Consider the following 17125-nt stretch of genomic DNA (forward strand, 5'->3'; position numbering starts at 1 on the left):
GCGGCTGGCTCTACGGGTTGCTTAAATTTTTTTCGAATCTTTTCCCCACCATCGCCAATAGGAATAGCCACTGGCCTGGCAATGCAATGGCAATGTAGGAACCCATATTTAAACTCCAGCGAGCCCGGTTAGTTGGGTCATTTTGAATCTCTTTCATGTTTTATCGTCCTCCGTGAATCAGATGTTGTTTTTTTTTGTCTCAACCCTATCCTCACTCGATTGTATTTTTTAATTCCAACAGCCGCGGCCGGACCTTTTACGAAAAAGCACTTGAAACACGGGAAACTCCCTCCCTTTGGGGTTTGTTGTTGCGGTCCAGAAGAGCCGCAACCGGTCCCAGTCAGCCAGCAGTGGGAAAACAGGAAATACTCCATTTTTGGTAGTTTAGACTCCTCTGCAGCTGCTGTGGTGCGATGCGATGGGGCTGTTGTTGTTTCAAGTGGCGGGTAATCGTTTTGCTAAAGCGAGAAAATCAACTGGAGGCGAACAGGATTGCAGTATGTAGGTAGGTCGGTAGGTGTAGCAAAAGCAAGTGAAATGGTAGCCAGAGAAAAAAAAAAAGTGGTGAAATTCTCCGCCTGGCTGTGGTTGACTCGAACCTATAACGGAAAAAAAGGATATGTGGTTCAAATAGAATGGGTGAAATTGTTCAACGACTACGACGACGGTGACGATGTAAGGAGAAAAAGGGAAACTCCAACGCTTTGCCTCGCACTATGAACGTATAATTAATTTCTGTTGTCATCGCTTTGAAATTTAAATTACATTTTTTCCCTCTCACATACAAGTGAATATAGACGGATTTCACGCCAACTCATCCAGTGGTTGGCAGCACCCTCTCAGAACCTTATGGAACTTTGTGGGTGTGGAGACTTTGCAATTTTAAACCAACTTTGCGTACTTATTTTTTTCAAAATTTATCTCGCCTAACATTTGATAAGGGTCAAAGTTTTTTATCGATTTTTTTTTCAAATCGATATAGCTTAAAAATGACAAGCCCTACAAAAAAGTGATGTATGGCGAACTTTTAGCAAATAATCTGAAATTTTATAAAAAAAATTAAATAAAATAAAAAATCGGTTTTTACACTCTAAAAAAATATATTTAAAAATTAAAAGTCATTTTCCCAAAAATGGTACCCCTCAGATTTGCTTGATATTTTTCCTCATGAAAGGCAATATAATTACCTAACTTTTCTTCATACATCGCAAAGTGGGCGCTTTTAAGGAAAAAAAGTTGTTCGAACAACAACTTTTTCATGAAGTAATGAAATTGGGTTGTTAGCGGAATGCTGAATAAAACAGCAAAAAAGGTTATCTTCCATTTAATTCCACTTAATTAATTTTGGTATCCATGACAGATACGTATTTCGACTACAATGTGCAGTCTTCATCAGTGTCATTCCCACTAAAGAACTTATCAAAATCTAACCCCATTAAGTACTCATCCCCTAGGTAAAAAAGTCAAGATCATAGGTATAAAAATGAAACTACAATGTGTTGAATCGGAACCTACCTAACTAATAAAAACCAAAGATTTAAGTAAGCTAAAAGAGAAAAATCTATACAACTCTCTAATAAGGAAAATCCCCAAAGGCTTGGTAGCCATCATTGTATACTTTTCGATAATCTGGGCGAAATCTAGCCTAACATTTGAAAAGGGTACAGAGAAGTTACCTGCAAATCTTCCAATAAGAGTTCAGAACAAAACGTTCTAATGAGGAACAGCCATCTCAGCATGGTTTGCACTTTCCTGTGATGGATTGTATTATAATATATGCATACACTCTATCCAACTTCTATAAAACCACCCTCAAATTGTTCCAAATCAACAGGTAAACTAAGTAAAAATCACTTAGTATGTTTTATTCATGAAAAGATTTCAATTCATGTATTTGTGATTAATTTAATTAGAAAAATAATCATTCATTTATTTTTATGTATTAGGTGTGTCCATTAGTAAGCAATATGCATATATGTTTATACCTCATCTCTCAAGTGAATACATATAATAGCGCAGGTAACTTAACGATTATTTAAGGCATGCCTAAAATAATCGTTAAGTTACCTGCTATATAGCAGTTATATAACAACGCAGGTAGTCACATGAGAGATATAAGGTATAAACTTAAAGCACCGCAGTCTGTTTCTACCGACATAATCTAATATTTAAGTTTGGTGATATCACAACAATGCTCATAGTTGCTGTAGTGCATAGTTGTTGAAAGTGTAGTGCTGCATAAGCATAGTTGTTGAAACGAAAAAGTGTTTATATATACAACAATGGAAAAATCTGCTGAATTGATTATTAAAAGGGTGCAATGTAGTGCCAACATAAACAATCCCAATTGCAGCCGCAATAATTTACGTAATTTATCATCAAGTCTCATAGAGAAAATACATTCATGGGGCTTTGATCATCAATTGGATGTAACAATGCGTATTTGTGAATCGTGTCGTGGAATTTTAGTGCACAATAGGACACCTCTCCCGAAAAAGATCCGATCGGATGGAAAAGAATCAAGCCATGCTCGGAAGTTTGAAGAGCCGCAACCATCAACAAGTCATCAGCAATCAGAACATCAGGAATTTGATGATACACTAGGTAAATAATAATAACTTTAACTGTTTCAACTGTGTGGTTTAAGGATTGTACATCGAAGATACAACTTCATTTTCAACATTTTTTTAGAGCACGAGCTGGATGAACCGCTTATCGTACAAATTTGATCGATTAGTAGGCCAACCTCGGTGAACAATCTATCAAATTTTCACGACTGTACGATATGCGGTTTATGCAGCTCGTGCTCCACAAACATGGGGAAAATTCAGATGCGGTTTCGATGTACCGTAAACGGGGATGTCTTTGATAATGGAGGTAACTTTGATAATGCAGCTAATCCAAAAAGTTATGACTTAATGCTCTTCGTATTCATTATTTTGAAGGGAACATCGGTTTCCTATCCAAAATATTGCGTACGATGTGCCTTAAGTCATAAATTTTTGGCTTAGCTGCATTACCAAAGTTACCCCTATTATCAAAACCACCCCCGTTCATGGTACTATCACCTTAACAGCGTTATATATTAATGTGTGGTAATATTTTTTTTTCTTTTCTTTAATTTTACAGATACAGATCCATCGCTAGAATCAATCCCATCAGCAGATCAGATCCAAGGTCCATATAATGTGGAACAATTCAATTGTATAGCTTCAACCTTACAGTTATCACCAATTTCATCGAGAAGTATGAGAAGTATGAATTATCGTGTTCAAAAATCTGCAGAGATCACAAAGGCAGTGCGTAAAAATATATTTGGGATGGATTCAGACGATGTCAACAAATCAAATGATTTTGACGAAATGATCATGCAGTTAAAGGAGAAATTTAATTTGCCTTCCACGAGTACAAATGACAAATTAAAAGTGTTATCAGTGCTCCCTAAATCATGGTCAGTGAATCAAATAGTTAATGAGTTTAATGCACCCCATCATACAGTGAAACAGATGAAAAGGCTAGTCAGAGAACAAGGTATTCTTTGTAGTAAGAAAGCAAGAAGTGGTCATGGATTTAATGATACTGAAAAACAAATTGTTTTAAATTTCTTTGACAGTGATGATATTAGTAGGCCTATGCCAGGAAGTAATGATTATGTTTCTGAATATCGAAATGGATATAAAGAGCATGTTCAGAAACGTTTATTGATGATGTCTCTTAAAGAGGCTTTTATGATTTTTGAAGAGAAATACAAAAGTGTTAAAATCGGATTTACTTCGTTCACTCAGCTCCGACCAAAGCATTGCATACTGTTGGATAGTACAGGTACACATAATGTATGTGTCTGTACTATACATGAAAATGTTAAATTGATTATTAATAGTGTAAAATTTGATTCATATAATATATACTTTGCAGTAGTCCTATTAGAACCATAGATTGTTTTTATCGTACATGTGAAGAATGCATTCCCACAGATAGTATCGTGAGGGAACTTACATCAGTATTAGAAGCAGATGATATGGAAGAAGTTTTATTTCAACAGTGGTTGACTAATTAATTAATTAATTTAGCTTTATTTAGGAGGCTTTCAGCCTTAGGCTGGTTCGCCTCCGATAGTGGTTGACTACCGACCGTTGTAATTTGTAAACTATTATTAAACCTGCAGATGAGTTTGTTCAATATTTGACGGAAAAAGTTGAAAAGCTCATAACCCATGATTTTATTCATAAAGAGCAATCATCTTACCTAAGTAATAAAAAAAATTTTAGTGATTTGCGACTTTTCTGAAAATTATTCATTTATTATTCAAAACTCAGCACAGGGGTATCATTGGAACAATAATCAAGCTACGATACATCCTTTCGAAATTTACTACATAAAAGAAAACAAGTTGGAAAATTTAAGCTTTATTATTATTTCAGAAGTATTGACCCATGATACAATAGCAGTTCAATTATTTATATCAAAATTGTTAGATTTCATTAAACAATCTATTAGTTTCACAAAAATTACTTTCATGTCAGATGGAGCAGCGGCTCATTACAAAAATAAAAAGAATTTTGCCAGTTTGTGCAACTTCAAGTCCAAGTATGGATTGGAAGCAGAATGGCACTTCTTCGCAACGTCTCATGGGAAAGGCCCATGTGACGCAATTGGAGGAACTCTCAAACGAATGGCAAAGAGAGCAAGTCTTGCTCGAGATTATGGAAACACAATCACAACTCCACAAGAACTGTATGACTGGGCAGTTAAACAAACAGATACAAGCATAACAAAATTGAACTTCTGCTTCATATCAAATGATCAATACACAAAGATGTCCGATGAACTCAAGGAGCTGTTCAGTCATGTAAAAACTATACCTGGTACACAAAAATTTCATTGTTTTGTACCTATTTCTCAAAACATAATTTCTACTAAGCGATTTTCACATTCAAAGGAAACTCCGAAAAATTTCACTCTGTTTCCGATAGACTAATAATCAATGAAAAACTCAAATTATGTATGGAGAATTATAGGAAATAAATTATGCACTAAACAAAAACACTAGAGTTTTCATTTATTAAAACACCATTCGAAATGCAGGAAAATCCTCTGTATTAGGCCCTTTCAAATGTTAGGCTAGATTTTTGTTTTAAGCACGCCCAGATTATCAAAAGGTCAAAATCTTTATGCTCATTAAGTTTCAACGGATTTTAATAAGGTTGTGCGCGTATTACTATTCGACTTTGAGTGAAACACGCTAAAAAAAAATTAACATGAAAAAATTGTTGTTCGAACAACTTTTTTTCCTTAAAAGCGCCCACTTTGCGATGTATGAAGAAAAGTTAGGTAATTATATTGCCTTTCATGAGAAAAAATATCAAGCAAATCTGAGGGGTACCATTTTTGGGAAAATGACTTTTAATTTTTAAATATATTTTTTTAGAGTGTAGAAACCAATTTTTTAATTTTTTTTAATTTTTTTATAAAATTTCAGATTATTTGCTAAAAGTTCGCCATACATCACTATTTTGTAGGGCTTGTCATTTTTAAGCTATATCGATTTGAAAAAAAAATCGACAAAAAACTTTGACCCTTATCAAATGTTAGGCGAGATAAATTTTGAAAAAAATAAGTACTCAAAGTTGCTTAAAATTGCTAAGTCTCCACACCCACAAAGTTTCATAAGGTTCTAAGAGGGTGCTGCCAACTCCGAAGACGAGTTGGCGTGAAATCCGTCTATAGTGTCCTAGCAGACGAGGTATAATCTCACCGAGAGGGGAAATATGTTTGCCTTGCTGCAGTCTACGAAGAAGTGTTTTTATTGCCGATGGGAAAAGATCGGTGGTGAGAATTTGCAGTATGACGGATGCAAATTCTTTATCTTGGTACAGTGATGGCCCGATTCTCTCAACACGACCAATCTCAAGGTCGTCGATGACCCGCAAAATTTTATCATCAAATTTAATGCTTAGCCTCAAAATGATGAAAGCTCATCTGAAAAAAATGAGACAACAATTTGCACACCCGAACCTTCTCCATTTCACCATCAATCGCATAGTACCTAAACAAAATGAATGGAAAGCGTCCCGAGCGTCGAGCTTCGCTTCGGTGGTGATGGTCAAAATTACAACGTGCTCTTACGAGTTTGCAAATTTATAGCATGATTAAATTTAATGAAACATTATAGAGATTAGGGTGGCACGGATCGGTCCGTTTCAATGCGGTGGTGCGGTGTTTTGTGTTTATAGCCGTTAAAGGACAATCTGTCGCGGATTTTCCCCGAAGCCTGATGCTCCTTCCGCGTTTAGGTGGAGGAGATGTATGGTGTGAAATGGCACCGCGATAAATAACACGGCAGCCACCGGCCAACGTTGTCGCATTTGTGGTAGGTAACTGGAATGCCAGAACGCTTTTCGAGTCGGTTAGCAACCGGGAGATAAAATGCTGTAAACTTGATTATCACTTGTTTGCACATTGTTGTTACCCAGAAGTACTAGCGGTGTAAATTCAACCTCAATCTCGGTAATCCATCAATCTCGACCGGAAAAGGGGGCTGTTAAACCCCTCATCGGAGCCATTTCAAATGAGATTGTAAATAATTCAAAATCATCACTCTTCAAACACGATTCCGTTGACTATGCGAGTACTGTTCAACTTCGCCGTCACGTCGTCGGTCGGGACGTGTCTGATCCTAGATTTGGCGGATGCAAATTCCCAAAAAAAAAGCAATAAAACCAGACTTATGCGAAAAAAAAAATCTGCTCACCCACAGGAAATTCTGTCGCGATTTGAAATACTCTCATAACGTTTTCGTCGTTGATCACGTCGTCGTCCGTTGTTGCCGTCGTCGTTGATGATGATGATGATGATGGCTACGGGCAAAAAGGTGAAACACTTTTTCACGGGAGATTGGCACGCACCGGTACAACCAACTACATCAAAGAGTGGATTTCGAGTGATTTCAATGTGGTTTGGCTTTATTATTTTCGTTGAAAAAAGTTCCAACCAGATGGACTTTCAGTCATTTTATTACATTGCAGACAGATTTGTGAAATTATAATTAAACTATTATTGGAGCAGAAAATAGAACAGGTACCATGAAGATCAATATAATTAGGCGGGACAATAATACCTTATCAAAAAAAAAGTGTTATAAATGTTTTATATAAAAAAGTCACCTCTCAATATTTTTAAATATTTTTATTTAAAAGCATATAACCAATGCTAACTGTTTCAAAATTTACAATTTGATTAAAAATTAGTAAAACGAATAGCATTTATTTATTTTAATATTCAGTGGATTGCATATACGTAAAAAAAAATGAAATACAAAATGACAAAAGTATAGAATTGATAGTTAAGATACGGCATAAGTAAGTTTCTGAATACTAAATCTAGAAAGTTGTAAAATTCCAACAGCATTTCAAAAATGTTCTGGAATTTAACTTTGACTCATTTTTGTTTTAATCCAGCAGCTGAATTCCTGGTGTACATTTCATCTAAGATATATAAATTACTGTATACCTACCATTTTTCGTATTTCCAAATCCTGGCTCGGGTACATCCACAAGAAGGCCTTGTTTTTGTTTATATTCACCTTTTATTCTAGTTTCACTTTACTTCCCTATGTCTTTATCTTCTTGCAACTGCAGCCTCCATTTTTTAAAGGTAGTTTAAACGAAACATGCATCTTACTTTCAAAGATATCTCCTTGCATTTAACACCGAGAGACCAAAGTTCAATACATCTGGATTAACTTCTTTTATAATTTATATAATAATAAAATCTTTGGATGGAATCCCACATACACAACATAGAACTCGTTTGCGTGGCAGCGTTGCAAAGCTTACCGTAGACCATTATATTCCAAAATGGCGGCGGATGTTAATTTTACACTTCCCCTCATCAAGCTCATTCCGGAGATATCCATATTGCATGGGTTTAGATGAATATTCCCTGTCCGGGGGCCGCCATATTGAATTTTTATCTGCCATATTTGATTCCAAAATGGCGGCGGATGTCAATTTTTGACTTCCCTCATCGAGATCATTCCGCAGTTACCCATATTGCATGTGTTTGAATGCATATTACCTGTCCGTGGCCGCCTATTGGAATTTGGTCCGCCATCTTGGATGCCAAAATGGCGGTGGATGTCAATTTTTCACTTCCACTTAGCGAGCCCATTCCGTAGATACCCATATAGCATGCGTTTAAATGCATATTCCTAGTCCGGGGGCCACCATATTGGATTTTGTTCCGCCATATTGGATTTTGGTCCACCGTATTGTATTCTAAAATGGCGCCGGATGTCAATTTTCCACTTCCCCTAATCGAGCTCATATCGTAGATACCCATATTGCATGGGTTTAAATGCATATTCCTAGTCCGGGGGCTGCCATATTGGATTTTGGTCAGCCATATTGGATTCAAAAATGGCAGCGGATGTCAATTTTCCACTTTCACTCATCGAGCCCATTCCGTAGATACCCATATTGCATGGGTTTAAATGCATATTCCTAGTCCGGGGGCCACCATATTGGATTTTGGTCCGCCATATTGGATTTTGGCCGACCATATTGGATTCCAAAATGGCGGCGGATTTCAATTTTCCACTTCCCCTCACCGAGCTCATTCCGTAGATACCCATATTGCATGGGTTTAAATGCATATTACTAGTCCGGGGGCCGCCATATTGGATTTTGGTCCATTGTATTCCAAAATGGCGGCGGATGTCAATTTTTCGCTTCCCCTCATCGAGCCTATTCCGTAGATACCCATACTGCATGGGTTTAGATGAATATGCCCTGTCCGGGGCCGCCATATTGGATTTTGGTCCGCCATCTTGAATTCCAAAATGGCGGTGGATGTCGGATTTTCACTTTGACTGCTATACCAATCTATTGATTTTCCGTTTGATTTTTGTTACCATAAAATCATTACTTACCTTACCAATCAGGCTAAGGCCTTGTTGTCCTCTGCTGTCCGAAGAAGTCGTCTCCACTCTACTCGATCCATGGCCACAGTTCGCCAGCCTCGTAGTCTGCGAAGGGTCCGCAGGTCACCTTCTACTTGGTCGATCCACCTTGCCCGCTGCGCGCCTTTTCTTCTTGTTCCTGTTGGGTCGCTTTCTAGAACCATTTTCACTGGGTTTTCGTGCGGCATTCTTACGACGTGCCCAGCCCACAGTAGTCGCCCAATTTTTGCAATGTGGACGATGGATGGTTCTCCCAGCAGCTGGTGCAATTCGTGGTTCATTCGCCTCCTCCACGTTCCATCAACCATCTGCACTGCACCGTAGATGGTACGCAACATCTTCCGTTCGAATACACCAAGGGTGCGTTGGTCCTCCACGAGCATAGTCCAGGTCTCGTGGCCGTAAAGGATCACCGGTCTAATCAGCGTCTTGAAGACAGTCAACTTCGTGCGGCGGCGAATTTTATTCGACCGGAGCGTCCTCCGGAGTCCAATAAGGCACGATTCCCTGCCATAATGCATCTTTGAATTTCTCTGCTGGTGTCATTTTGGGCGGTCACCAGTGAGCCCAAATACACGAACTCATCGACCACCTCGATTTCGTCACCGTCAATCTGAACTCGGGGTGGGAGGCTAACATTGTCTTCCCTAGAACCTATTGCTTTCATGTATTTTGTCTTTGATGCGTTGATGGCAAGTCCAATCCGTCTAGCTTCAGCCTTCAGTCTGATGTACGTTTCCGCCATCATCTCAAAGTTCCGTGCCATAATGTCAATGTCATCGGCGAAACCAAGGAGCTGGATGGACTTCATGAATATCGTGCCACTCGTGTCTATCCCAGCTCTTCTGATCACACCTTCTAACGCGATGTTGAACAGCAGAAACGAAAGTCCATCACCCTGCCGTAACCGCCTTCGAGATTCAAGGACTCGAGAGTGTCCCCGATACTCGAACAACGCACATCACTCGATCCATCGTCGCCTTGACCAATCGCGTCAGTTTATCCGGAAATCCGTACTCGTGCATAATCTGCCATAGCTGATCTCGATCGATTGTGTCGTATGCGGATTTCAAATCGATGAACAAATGATGTGTGGGCACGTTGTATTCGCGGTATTTCTGCAGAACCTGCCGAATCGCGAAAATTTGGTCCGTGGTAGCGCGGGCACCCATGAATCCCGCCTGGTATTGCCCCACGAACTCTGTTGCATATGGTGACAGACGGCGGCATAGAATTTGGGAGAGTACCTTGTAGGCGGCGCTCAGCAGTGTGATCGCGCGGTAGTTGCAGCAATCCAACTTGTCGCCCTTTTTGTAGATTGGGCATACGACACCTTCCATCCACTCCTCCGGTAATATCTCCTCCTCCCAAATCTTGGCAATTACCCAGTGCAGCGCTCTAGCCAGTGCTTCACCACCGTATTTTAATAGCTCACTTGGTAGTTGATCTACACCAGTTGCTTTGTTGTTCTTCAGCCGACCGATCTCCTCCTCAACTTCTTGAAGATCAGGGGCCGGTAGCCTGTCGTCTTCTGCGCGTGCTCCAAGGTTTGTTGCCGTGCCACCTTCGTTTTCTGCTGCTTCAGCGTTGAGGTGCTCGTCATAGTACCAACAATCAATACGAAACTAACGATTTTAAATTGGCTCACCACTTGACTAGCCTATTGGTCCCAAGCAAATCGATTAACGTACCCTATTCTAGTTGAAATTCTATTACTACACTATGTTTGTTTTGATTCGCTATGAAAGTTTGACAGATAACATCAGAGGTGTGTGGATTCATGCAGAACATGCAGGGGTGAGTGAAATAGCTTGGGACCGTTGTTCTGGTACTGAGTGAGCCAAAAATAATATTGATTTTCTTCGGGACCCAGTGGTCTTAGAGTTACCTCTATGATAGTACTGCTTCCACCTCTCAATCACCTCACACTCGTTCGTGAGAAGGTTATCGTCCAAGTCCTTGCACATATCGGCTTGCGGCACGTAGCTTTTGCGCGAACTATTTAGCTTCTCGTAGAACTTCCGTGTGTCGTTTACGCGGTACAGATTTTCTATCGCCTCGCGATCTCGGTCTTCCTGCTGACGCCGTCAAACCAGTCATTACTTCGTTCCGGGATTGCAGTACCTAGTGCCGCTGCAGCACTACTACCTATGGCGGAACGGATATTCCTCCAGCCATCTTCAAGAGAAGCTGCGCCAAGCTGCTCTTCCGTGGGTAGTGCAACTTCCAGCTGCTGCGCGTAGTCCTGGGCAACTCCGGCGTTGCTGAGCGTTAATGTCGCCGATGACGATTTTGACGTCCCGTTGCGAACAGCCGTCGTACACCTGCTCCAGCTGCGAATAGCACGCTTCTTTCTCGTCGGGTCTCCCTTCGTGTGGGCAGTGCACGTTGATGATGCTGTAGTTAAAGAAACGGCACTTAATCCTCAACCTGCACATCCTCGCGTTGATCGGCTGCCAACCAATCACGCGTTGGCGCATCTTACAAAGCCGGCTTGTTGGTGGTGCCACAGCTCTGGTAGAAAGTAGCCGCTCGATGCCCGCTTTTCCATACCTTTTGTTCCGTCCAGCAAAGTTCCTGCAGTGCTACGACTTCGAAGTTGCGTGGTTGAAGTTTGTCATAGATTAACCTATCGCAGCCCGGGAAGCCGAGCGATTTGCAGTTCCATGTTCCGAGTTTCCAATCGTAGTTCTTATTTCGTCGCGTAGGTCTGTGCCGATTGTTCCGATTCGTATTTCTTTCTTCAGTATTTGCAACTTTGTTTTTTTTTTTCAGGGCGGCTTGTTGGGCTTGCCCCAACCCCCTGTCTCGCCGGGGGACCATCATGTACAGCCCTGTTTAGAGTCCCACGCTGGCACTAGGACGGTGATCAGCCGCTCCTAACATGGAGAACAGACGCCGTTTTGAGCCGCACCTCCATGGTGAACAGATGCTCGCGTTTGGTGAAGCATTTCCTCTATCTCCGTACTATGGTTACCGCGCCAGTGTTCGCGTCGCACCTCTTCACTTTGCTATTGCCGGACTGGCAACATTGCCCAGGCTACGCCACCCAACTGTGTCCATGTTTCAGCTGGTAGTCTTTTGTTATCATATGACTCGGGGAGGCGTGAAGTAGGAACTTGTGAGGACCAGGGCTAGGTATTCCGCTCCTTCCAGGTTGTCAACTTACCATTTTGTAGCCGTCCATCAAAAGGAATAATAATTATTAATAAGATATTGTGTCCGCCCAGCTTCTCACATTCAGTCTGCCAGGCGCCATAGTAACCGTAGTGAGCATAGGCGTGGACCCACGCTCTGGGCCCGCTTAGATTGTTATGTGATCACGTTTTTATGCTGGCTACGAAAAGAAGGCGGCGTGTCAGATCCTTTCCTTAGACTCAGGGGTTGAAACTGTTGAAGTTTTTAACGACACTCGCTTCGTTGTCATGCGCGACATTCTGTTTGTATTCGTACTCTCATGCTCTACCGTCGTCTCTCTTACACATCGTAAACGGTAGAACAACATTCGAGCAAAAATAAAATTGTCAAATAACTATCGTATGACATATATGATTAATTTTAAATTCCTCGATTTGGTGTAAATATAAATATTTCTGATCAGAAATGTTATCACTAGGACATAAAGGGGGTCCACGATGAAATTGCCACACACAAAATTGATTCGCAAAATTCGAGTTTTCATCCGATTGCCATCAAATTTTCAGGGATTGAGAAATAACTATTAAACTTCATTTTACCATTTTACTCGTATTTTATTTACAGTCCATACGCAAATGCCCGCACCTTGGCCTTAACCCCGGCCATAAGATTCTGCACAACCTGTGAATCAACCGTTTTTTGCATGTAAACCCATACTTTCTTCAGTTCCTCGACTGTCTTCACTACTTTAGGTCGTTTAAGAAGGTGCTGCTTCATAATCGCTCAGTACTTCTCGATGGGGCGGAGCTCCGGAGTGTTGGGAGGGTTGAACATTTTCGGCACGAAATTGACCTTATTGTCCGCATACCACTTCAGCACGTCCTTGGAGTAGTGGCATGAGGCCAAATCCGGCCAGAAGATTGTTGGGACGTTGTGGGCCTTCAGGAGAGGAAGCAGCCGCTTCTGGAGGCACTCTTTCATGTACACCTGTCCGTTCATCGTGTCCTGGGTCACGAAAGGTGCACTCCGCTTCCCGCACGTGCAGATGGCTTGCCAAACCAGGAATTTCTTCGCAAATTTGGACATCTTCTGAGTGCGGACATGCTCCGGAACGCTGAACTTATCCTTGGCCGTGAAAAACCGGGGATCTGTTTGAAGTCGGCCTTCACATATGTTTCGTCGTCCATGATGCAGCATTCAACTTTCGTCAGCATGTTGAGGTACAACTTCCTGGCACGGGTTTTGGCGGACTTGTTCTGCTTCTCGTCGTGATTAGGGGCCTTTTGTACCTTGAACGTTCGAAGCCCAGTCTTAATTTTTGCCTTCTGGACAAAACTTCGGCTTAGGTGCAGCTTCTTAGCCACATCCCTAACGGAGGCGTTCGGATTTCGGTTGAAGGCCCCAACTACGCGGTTGTGATTTTTGGTGTTGTACGGAATACTTTTTTTTTCACTTCTGGGTTTCCGATCGGTGGTCAACCGTTCCTCGAACCGCTTAATCACTCGCGACACCGTGGAATTCGCGATTCCCAACGTTTTAGCGATGGAACGATGCGAGAGATCCTTGTTCTCGTGATGAATGCGCAAAATTTAATCACGCACGAGCTGTTCTTTCGACTCCATTTCCGCGAGTTTTGATCACAGGACTTTAAAACTTGCAGTATGTAAATAATGCACTATGAACTAAATCCACCCAAATTTTCATTAAATTCTACCCAACGGTTAAAAAGTTAGAGCAATTTCATCGTGGACACCCTTTATACGGGAAAATTTGTGGCAGAATTCAGCCATTTCGGCGCCGCTTAATTTTTCAAAATGGCGTATTCGGTTTTGGCTATTTGAAGAGTGCATTGTGGCCATTTCAGAAAAGTAAGGAATTTTGATAAGCTTTCAAATAAACATATGTTTTAAAATTTGAAAGATGCACTTTTTTTATTGAAGTTTTTTTTCTTCCTTTTTATGTGAATTTTTGATTTTTTTCAGTGTTTATTTTTTTCTGAACATGCAAACCAGTTTCCTACAACTTTGTCTCAGACGACATTTCGATTAGATGAGTCGTTTTCGTGCTATGATTTATTGAAAAATGTCGGATACACCATTTTGAAAAGTTAGGCGAGAGTCAAATTGGCGGAATTACAGCACAAACTTGGTTCATTGCCTCTAACGAACAATTTTGCGAAATTTCATGGAATTATAGGAGGTGCGATCTAAAATTTTTGTTTTTTTTTTTGCTAGACCTGGAACTGCTCACATATTTGATTTCCTGGACACTCAATATGACCCCCTTTGACCTTTTTTATGAACTCTCATGGTATGTTACGGCTCACAATCTTTTTTTATATTAAAGTAACTTGAACAATCTTGGGTCACTGGTGACTTGTCCGAGTTGAGATTTGAACTCGTGACTTTGACGTGAGAGGTACGAATGCTACCCAGGGCCGTTCCTGAGTTTGGAAAGTTTTCAAGTCATTTCAAAATCTCAAGACTCGTGCTCACTGAAGTATGCTCTGGTCATATATCTGAAACAAAGATATTCAAAAGCATTCTATAGGACGTTTGGAACTTTTGTTTTGTTAAATTTTGGTGTTCAAATTTGTTTCAAGCCACATGTTATGGGAGATTCAATGCTTCGAGGATCGAATTATGCATGCTGATCAACCAAACGGTTGATACCCCTTCTATTCTGACACTGCTGTATAGATACGAAACATACCATCTAATTACTTTCACATGCCAAACACGTCACTTACTTTCTCCTATATTGGTTCATAAAAACCCTCGTATTCTGGCTGCTTGATGAGATTTGTTTTTGTCTCTTCCATTGAAACGACTGCACATCTTATTCAGCAGATTTTCGTACTATTCTATCCTTGTCCTTATTATTCGGGCAGATAAATTGTCCACCAGTGTGGATGTGTTTGATATTGAAAGTAATTTACCAAGCTTTCTAAACCCACACCAGCAAAGCGTCCATTTCCTTCCACTTCAATTACGCTGCGGATGTATTACACCAGAAGCCGCCGTTGAAAAAGAAAGCACACTCTCATTGCATGTTGCAAATCCATCATAATTTTTCCATTATCCCTACACCAACGGTCGGGTCGTCTCCTTACCGCACCATGCACGGTCATGGTGCCCTGGTCCCTGATGCACGATTTCCACCATTTTATTTTATTTGTGTGCAGTGCTACCCGTTTTCTCCTATTTATTGCTCTTTCCGCGAGCTTTTCTTACTTTGAGCTCTTTCCGCAGACGGATACCATACTGCCTGTGTGCATTTCACAGCGTTACTGGGTTGGTGCCTGTTCGGGATAAGCGGATAGTGACCTTTTTGTTTGCACCAACAAATCGATGACGACAATGTGGTGGACGAGGGGAGAGGGGCAATGGCCGTGCTTTGCGTGATCCGGCTGGTGCACTTCCGGCGTGTCCATCGTCCATTCGTCGGCGGTTTACACTGACTGGCTGGGAGTGAGTTTCACTGTCGTCGTCGGCCGTCCTTCATTCGTTTACATTGCACAGCTGCTGCTGCCTGGACATGGTAGGGTTGAAATGGATCTGGTGGAAATTGCAGAAGTGAGAAAAATGGAGCATTATTTGTAATTGCAACAGTGGAGCAGCTTTTTTACAATGGAAAGAGCAAACTTTCAATTTGCAATTATGGCTTTACCCTCTACTGTGGGATTGGTTGCGTGACTGTTGCAACGTTGAATGTTATTGAATTTTATTGAAAATCAATTTACCTCATATTTATCATAACCTTTTGTGAACCAAAATCAAACAACAATTTACGATTTCTTCTTATACCTTAGTCGGTATTCAAGCGGTAGATAACCTTCACAAAGATAAATAAGTCAATTCATCTCTTTCGCATTCTCCTTCGCGTACACAAAATCGATGCAAAAGGTTCGTCCTTTCCGTCGTCATCATCATCACATATCCCGCTACGTCAGCACCACATCTTGCACCAAGAAAAACGAAACTAATATCCGTTTTAGATTCTGATCACGCGTGTTAGTGAGCCGTTCCGTCCCATCTTAGTCGTCATCGTCGTCGGCTCTGATACCGCTTTTGATCTCGACGTAGGTACACCGACCAATACACATAGAAGGGAAATGCGAATGCTGCCAAAGTTAATCCATCTTATTTTATCTGGCCGTAAAAAGTGTAAAGTGCGTCGTACAGGGAAAACATGGAGGCACACGTCTCGAGACCAAACCGAGGAAAAAGTGGGTTAATAGCTCCATCGGAAGGGTGTTTTACGACCGGAAAGGAACTGGGAGATGCACGCAAGATTGCGGATTAATGGACGTGTATGGAGACGTTTCCGGGGAAAGACGTCGTGCGGAAATGAAAGCATCAAATTGGTGGTCAATGAGGTACTAAATAATCAAGAAAATGCTGAAATGGGTATTACAGGTCATAATTGCAAAGGCGTTTAAATTCTTATTACTTAGGTACTGGCACAATCTTTTGCATCTAACTAGATAATGCTCTCATGGCGGTAAGCTCTAACTCAGATCATAAATACTGTAATCCGGGGGCAAATTCATCATTTAATAATGGAAGTTAAGAAATAAATTTCTACGTCAAACGGAAGTAGCAAAATAATGGTATTAAAATCAGAAGTTTTGAGTAGACTTATGCGCCGCTGCCGCCCACGATTTTCATACGCCACCGTCGCCGATGAAATTGAGCCGGCGCGCCGCCGCAGTAAAATCTTTCACGCCGCCGAATAAATTTATGTCACGCCGATGAGGAAATCCACAGCACCTTTTCGGTAAAATACATGTTGAATTTGTTGAAATTAGAACTTGTGTGTGATGCAACAATTGTCATATAGTTTTTTGACGTTTGTTCGCACTTTATCGATCTAGCACTCAGGAATCGGATCGGATTTAAATAAAGGTGAATAAATGACTTTTATTAACAACACGTTGATATTTGACCTCTTCGAGGTTCAAGTTGTGCGGGATTATACGTATATTCAAAATACATCATCTTCAAATACATAAACAAAAATTTATAT

The sequence above is a fragment of the Ochlerotatus camptorhynchus genome, unplaced genomic scaffold, assembly GCF_037179485.1.
Source record: "Ochlerotatus camptorhynchus isolate MF236.1 unplaced genomic scaffold, CSIRO-AGI_Acam_v1.1 ptg000229l, whole genome shotgun sequence".
Lineage (NCBI taxonomy): Eukaryota > Metazoa > Arthropoda > Insecta > Diptera > Culicidae > Ochlerotatus > Ochlerotatus camptorhynchus.